Raw genomic sequence first — 8,075 nt, forward strand, 5'->3', positions numbered from 1 at the left:
ACAACTGCCAACAAGGGGCCCCCTTGAAGGGAGATGCTGGATGGTGTGGCTGATGGCTACAGCCATGTATAGTATATCATATATATGCCTATAACCTTGGGGGGGGGGCTTATTACTGCCTTGTCACGTTCTGTATGGGGAGTTGGCAACAGTTTCTCAGTAGACATGAGGACTGTCATTTTTGATTCCTTAGTGGTGGATAGTGGCTGATGAAAAGATCCATAGTTGGCATCCACGTGCTTATTAGGTATTTAATCTGGACCAGGCCAAACTGTCACGTAACCATAACAACATACTTCACAAAGGATCATTAACTATCTAATAGCACTTAACTTAAACGTCTTAATAGTAACAAACAATAGATACAATTTGCCAGTGGGAATAATCATATGCGTTTGTTCATAGAGACCATATGACTACTTGCCAAACCGAGTTAATAGAAGGGACATGTTTTTTGCTCTTTTAGAAATCAAAAGGGTGTAAGAAAAAGTCACATGATAATGGTGATAAATACAGTATGTGGTACATACCTCAATTTTCCGACAGGTGGCGTGTTGCGCATACTTCTCTCTGTGGTGCCTGAAACTCGGTGAATAAAGTGATTAAAAACACATTTGTGAAATGTTGGGCACGTATCACGTCTGAATAATTTGGTCAAATTCCCGCCGTTGAAAAATGAGGTTCAAATGTAATCTAATTTTAATATAGCATGTATTTCATGTCCAAATCGCTCCTGGATGGGAGCTGTAATGATGACGTCAGGCTCATTTGCATATCGCTCAGTATATCTCCTATGCCTGCGCAAAGGCGGGACACACTGCTGCAACGCAAAGCCCGGAGAAGTACCGTTAGTCAATCAGTCCAACTTTGGTAAGCACTGATATTCATATTAACTTTATGGTATTGGTCATATAAAAATAGGATACATGACATTTGCTGAAATGCTGCCATAATACTGTAACTAACATGATTGTATCATTGCGAGAACATTCTAACCTGTACCATGCCAAGGACAAAAGGTGCGACTTTAAAGATGATTGGATGGATGCGACCTCTCTTTTTTTTTAAAGAAACATCTAACTAGTAAATAGAAACGAGTGGATATGTGTTCTATTTGAGTTTCGCTGTGTAACACTAGCCATATCAATCCATATCCTTTGTTCAGATTCTTTGTGGTGGCGATAGGCTACAGTCAATTGTCAAAAGTCATGCGTAATAACATTTGAAATGTGCCTTTAGATAGTATGTTATGACACCTATAGTCATGAATGGGCCTAATTGAGGGAGTCGCGGTACAATTTGGGAGCCTATCTTCGAAGGTAAAGCGGATCTGGGCGGTGGTTCTCCAGATTGCGCTGCCCAAGGGAGAGGCGAGTCTTAGACCATGCACGTGGAATTAAAGTCTGATCAGCATTGTAGACAAATAATTTACAACTAAAAATACATATAATATACAGTATCTTTATACTTTAGCCGTTGATTTGAACGCATAGTTGGTTATGTGTGGCCAACCGCTTTTTCTCTTTTCGGCGTTCTCAGCATGGGAACGCGTATTGTTATGTAAATGTTCATTTTGGGGAATATTAGGCGCCATTCATTGCGGGGTGCGGTTTTGTGCCCCTGTGTGTGACATGGTCCCTGAATTGGGTAACGGGATGTGAGGCAATTTGCACCAGGCTCTGCTTGAGGCGAACAAAAGAATGCAGGCGCGCTACTTACACGTTTTGGTCACGTCCCTAGTTGCGCACTTGAGGAAAAGCTATTGTGGCTGCAGTGCTGTCTGCGCATATGTTTAATTAAAACAATGCTTCTCGTTTTGACAGACTCGTCGCAATCATGTCTGACAAGCCAAATCTCGAGGAGGTCGCCAGCTTCGACAAGACCAAGCTGAAAAAGACCGAGACGCAGGAGAAGAATCCGCTGCCGACTAAAGAAAGTAAGGATACAGACATTTATGCAATAGTCTGACATTATGATATGACACATGAATACTATATTAATTATTATTATTTTTTTTTTTTTTTATTGACCTATCCCACTGGGCACACACTGGTTGAATCAACGTTGATTCCACGTTATTTCAATGACATTCCTTTGAACCAATGTCTGCCCAGTGGGATGCATCATGAGAAGGCTACTGTACTGTAGGCCTACTGGTACTCCTGTAGAATATAGTCCTACCTTTTCAATATTAACATTGTGTGTCTAAGCTACGCTACAGTAGACATGATAGGCCTAGGCTAAGTGAAAACCCATTTATGCCTCAAGGGTGTTGCCAGTGAGATTCTCATCACTGTTCTTTTGTCTCTCTGTCTCTCTCCCAGCCATTGAACAGGAGAAGCAGGCGTCGTCGTGAAGACCATCCCTCCGTCATGCACTGTACACCCCCTCCTCCTGCATTGCCTTCTTTTCACTCACTTCTTTTTAGCTGTATAACTTGTCAAGAAAAAACCGACCAACAACACAAAGCTGCACTGCTATGGATGACCATCCATGTCCAGGCGCTGACCCCGCCCCTCCTACCACCTCGACCAATAGAGGAGCAGGCCCTCGCCTAGCCAAGCCAGGAATGAGGAAGTACTACCAACCAACCAGGGGCGGAACGGTGGACGGTCCCAAAGTTGTCGGGTGTGGTGTCCAAACATCAACACGGGGTAGAGAGGGCTACAGGATGGAGGCGTGGCCTTGGATCTAGGAAGTTACATCCCTCGTTCGACATCCAATTTCCTGTGTGGCCTCTTGTCGACCTGGTAATTCACGCCCCAACCGTGTCCGGCTTTTTATATTTTAGTTTCGGAAAAATGCACAACCTTTTTTTGTTTTTACACTGGTAATATGATTAACATACCCATTGGTTAATACAAGTTTTCTGTCAGATATTTTTTTTTATCGAACCAAGGATGAAAAAACAGAATCCATCTAGTCTTGGAAGATACTCGTGTGGACTTTATTTACGTTGATGTTTTTAAAACGTTTATTGTACGTTGACCTTTTTTATCGATGTGATTTGGGATAGCTTTTTGTGTTGCACCCTGTCTCTGATTTGTTTAATATTGTAAGGAAAAAAGATCATTACCGGAAATGAATTCCATGTGTTCTGCAGTCGATCAAATTATTTGGAGTTTTCTAAAGTCCCAACAGTCATGTTAATCTACCACATACCATTACCAATAATGGAAACAGTGAAATGTTGTAATAAAAAAAATATTTGTTTCTATGAAGTGAATTGCGACATGCTTTCTTTATCCATGCATTGTTTTTAACTTAGTGGACCACCCACGTTCTGTATGTGTCAACTAAGGCCAATACTCTGGTCTGCCGACTGTAACCCACATTTAGTGCTCTACCCGACCCGTGGGCGATGACCCTTGAACCTGCAAGGCTATGAGGCTGTTTGCACTGGGAAAATCCACAATATTTTGATTAATGTATTTTTTTTTACAAATTTAACTAGGCGAGTCAGTTAAAAACAAATTGTTATTTACAATGACAGCCCACTAGGGAACAGGTTAACAGCCTTGTTCAGGGGGCAGAACAACAGATTTTTTCCTTGATAGCTCGGGGATTCGATCCAACAACCTCTCGGTTACTGGCCCAATGCTTTAACCACTAGGTTACCTAGCGGCCCCAACATCTTTGGGGATTTTACTCATTAGTCCACTGTTGATACAGTCCCAACATTTTGATCATGTCAGCAGTCAAATGTCCAAAATGCATCATCATGATGATGTGGCATGTGACACTTTGCTTCTTGAAAATCCTATATCTGGTAAACTTGACTGCTGACATGCAAGACATCTGGGACTGTATCAACAGTGGACTAAAACATAGTTTCTGAGTAAATGTTCCCTTTTTAAAGGCATATCCAGGACGTTTCAATTAAGAATGCAGTATTCTATTTCCAGAAAGATCCATGGGCACGCTGATGATTAAGGCCTTTTATGCCGTGTTTATTGGGGAATAAGACGTCTCACACTCAGCATGGATTATCACACGCATTCAGTATCAGCTCAGGCATTGTAGACAGAGTTGAGTGGAAAAAGAGTGGTTGCGTTCGTACCTACTGTTATTCAGGAAAGACACATTCATAGAGTATTTATTTGTAAGCCATGTGAACAAGTGTGTGTGGATGTACAAATTCCAGTGGCACAGTGTAGTTATAAACTCTTGACAGAAAACTATTTTTAAACGTTCAAAGAAATATAATAAGCTCATGATAAACATCAGTAAGATTCACCTCTCAATTCGGTTTTGTATGAGTTAGCTGTTCTTTGTCCTCAGTGGGGTCAATAGGGTGTTGCCTCTCTCTAAGTTGGGGATTTATTCAGCCCAACTCCTTTCAGCTTCAATTAGTGTTCGCCTGCAAAGCCTAATAGTATTATCGTGACATCAGACACTCCACTTCCTGGAGATGGACAGACAGATGACAAACATACTCACCTCCATCCATACACAAGCCAGGCCTGTTCCACTTCACTTCCTTATCAGTATAAAAAAGACAAGTTGCGGATTGGGCCTTTAATGATGACACTGTTCGTATTGTATGTTGCGACTGCAATCAATTACGATGACTGAAAATAATGAAATCTTGAGATGAATACTGCAGTCTACTCTGTTGGCATTTCTGTCCATCGGCCATGTGCTGGTGAAAAGAGAAAAAACACTGAGTACTGTATAAGGATTTCAATCCAGTCCTCATTCCGGCCTGCAGTGTCCACAAAAGATGCACAAGACCTAACAGTAGGATAATCACATGTCAGTGTAAGTAGATTGATGTTAAATCAGTTACTCTTAATAAGGCATTAATCTGCTGCCCGGGCTGGACAAGGCTGAGGACTCCTGAGACAGTCTGAGAGAGAGAGAGTAGGCCAGGGCCATAGCCTCATTCTCACGCCTCACGCTGCTCACATGCATGGGCACCGTGACCTCCCTGGATTAACCCCATAACTAACTAACTCTCTTTCTCGCTCTCTCTCTTTTTCTCTCTGTATCTCTCTCTCTTTCTCTCTGTCTCTCTCTCTCTCTCTCTCTCTGTCTCTCTGTCTCTCTGTCTCTCTCTCTGTCTCTCTGTCTCTCTGTCTCTCTCTCTCTCTCTCTCTCTCTTTCTCTCTGTCTCTCTCTCTCTCTCTGTCTCTCTGTCTCTCTCTCTCTCTCTCTCTCTCTCTTTCTCTCGGTCTCTGTCTCTCTCTCTCTCTCTCTCTCTCTCTCTCTCTCTCTCTCTCTCTCTCTTGTTCGTAGTCACCAACTGACCAACCGTATTGAAGGACGTTATTTACCAAGATGAATGTACTGTATAATAATCTCTAAATAATATTAGCAATCCAATAGTGTGGTGACTCATATCTTGCGTCTTAGTATGTGCATATGTGATATGCCTATGTGCATTTGGGCCGTGCATAATGAGGTGGGGGAGGAAAGGGGACAGGGCTGTACATCGGGTCAGATGTGTCACCGGGGTGACTGAGGACGGGGCCGGGATGACCTACCCCATAACCCATGGTAACAGCTGCATGGAACTGCTGCAGAGTCACTTCCTGGTTTATTACTCTGATGCTTGTTGTGGATGATCACAGTGTCCTACCAAGCACTTTCCATGGGTTTGCAGTCTAAATAGAAAAACCTTTATTGTTCTTTCTACCCATTTTAAAGCCACAATCTGGACTTTACGTTTCATTCCAATGGCAGTCAATGGGTAGGGTAGTCCTATATCTTTCATTGAAATGATCTTTGAACAGCAGGAAATATCCCATATTGTTCATTTAAAGAGTTCTGCGAGAACGAAATACACAGACAAACATTTAGGGCACCCATCTAGAACGAGCTCATTCCATCTCTTAAATTCATTCCTCTCTCCGCTGTGGATTTTGAAATCTGTGACCGCCTCCATGGGTCCAGTTCCACAGAAGTCATCTATTGTTTGAAACTGGGCACAGATAGAGCGATGGCCATATTCATTGATAGATTGATAGATTGATTCATTAATGGTACCTGTAAAATCATTCCTTCCCTGGCTGCAGACACCCTGCAGAGGCCAATGGGAGGCCGGTTAGCTCTTCACATGCGGTTGCACAGGGTTAGTGCTCTTTAATGTCCGGGGCTCTGGGCGCTAAATAGATAAATGAAGATGGGTGTGAGAGTGGGTGTCGATGCTCGGCAGCACAAGCGAACAGCACCTGCTGCTCTCTCTCAAGAGTAGTGTTGTTGTGCCATAGGTAGGCATAGCTACTTATTGGGGACTGTAGATGGTATGTAGGCTACAGAAGATGATTGTAGATGGTCTGCAATAAAATGTGTTCAACTATGCCATATCATTGTGAAATATTTGGCTGATTTGTGTTTACCAGCATTGATATGCTCCATTGAGATAATGAAAAATAACAAACAATCTGTTTTCAACCTTACAATGATTGTTCATGGATGCTTGATTTCTTTCTCCCCAAAGACAACACAAGACGTCTGTGACAGGGACTCCAGACAATCACGGACTATAAAGGGAAAGCCAGCCACACCGATGCCTTGCATACCGGACGAGTTAAACACCTGCTTCCACTTCGAAGAAAACAACATTGAGCCGCCGAAGAGGGCCCTCGATGCTCACGAGGACTGTGTGCTCTTGTTTTCTTTGGCCGACGTAAGTCATCTATGCGTGTTAACCCTATGCAAGGCTGACGCCCGAGACGGCATCCCAAGCTACGTCCTCAGAGCATGTGCAGACCAGCTGGCTGGAGTGTATATGGACATATTCAATCTCTCCATATCCCAGTCTGTTGTCCCCACTGTATTGTTCCTGTACCCAAGAAAGAAAAGGCAACTAAACTAAATTACTGTCGCACCGGAGCACTCACTTCTGTCATCAAGTGTTTTGAAAGGCTAGTTAATGATCATATCGCCTCCACCTCCACCTTACCCGACACCCACATCGCCCCAACAGATCCACCGACGAACCAATCGCCATTGCACTGCAAGCTGCCCTATCCCACCTGGACAAGAGGAATACCTATGTAAGAATGTGGTTAATTGACTACAGCTAAGCTTTCAACACCATAGTGCCCTCCAAGCTCATCACCTAGTTTAGGTCCCTGGGTCTGAACCCCTACCTGTGCAACTGGGTCCTGGACTTCCTGACAGGATGGTAGGCAGCACCACTCCCACAGGGGTGAGTGCTCAGCCCCATCCTGTACACCCTGTTCACCCATGACTGCGTGGCAAGGCATGTCTCCAACTCAGTCATCAAGTTTTCTCACGACACAACAGTGGTAGGCCTGATTACCAAAAACGATCAGACAGCCTACAGGGAAAAGGTGAGATCCCAGTGGAGAGGGTCAAAAGCTTCAAGTTCCTCTGCGTGCACATCACTGACAACCACACAGACAAGAGGCAGAAGAAATTTGGCTTGGCCCCTAAGACCCTCACAAACTTCTACAGATGCACCATTGAGAGCATCCTGTCGGGCTGTATCACCGCCGGTACGGCAATTGCACAATCCGCAACAGTAGGGCTCTCCAGAGGGTGGTGCGGTCATCCCAGCGCATCACCGGGGGCACACTGCCTACCTTCTAGAACATCTACAGCACCCTGTGTCACACCAAGGCCAAAAAGATCATCAAAGACCTCAGCCACCCTAGCCACGTCCGGTTCACCCTGTAATCATCTAAGAGGCAGAGACAGTACAGGTGCATAAAAGTTGGGACCGAGAGACTGAGTAACAGCTTCTATCTCTGAGCCATCAGACTGTTAAAAGTCACCCCTAGTCGGCCTTCGCCCAATACATTGCCCTGAACCTTAGTCACTGTTCAAGCCAGCTACCACCCGGTGCTCTAACCTGCACCTGAGAGAGTGCTGCCCTATGTACATAGAGTCATTGAACACTGGTAACTTTAATATTGTTTACATATTGTTACTAGCCAACTCAGGAACATTCAATGTCGTCTTGGTAAGCAACTCCAGTGTATATTTGGTCTTGTGTTTTAGGTTATTGTCCTGCTGAAAGGTGAATTTGTTTCCCAGTGTCTGTTGGAAAGCAGACTGAACCAGGTTTCCCTCTAGGATTTTGCCTGTGCTTAGCTGTATTCCGT

At 44.0% G+C, this 8,075-nt stretch overlaps 1 long non-coding RNA gene across 1 annotated transcript; it reads left to right on the forward strand.

The window, feature by feature from the left end:
• The first annotated feature begins 796 nt into the window (after positions 1–796).
• LOC115196089 (uncharacterized) lies at positions 797–3,221 on the forward strand. The gene is made up of 3 exons (XR_003878802.1): positions 797–870; positions 1,824–1,936; positions 2,325–3,221. It is a non-coding gene; the product is annotated as an uncharacterized LOC115196089 (long non-coding RNA).
• Positions 3,222–8,075: the final 4,854 nt, after the last annotated feature.

This window comes from Salmo trutta, chromosome 6, assembly GCF_901001165.1.
Source record: "Salmo trutta chromosome 6, fSalTru1.1, whole genome shotgun sequence".
Classification (NCBI taxonomy): Eukaryota; Metazoa; Chordata; class Actinopteri; order Salmoniformes; family Salmonidae; genus Salmo; species Salmo trutta.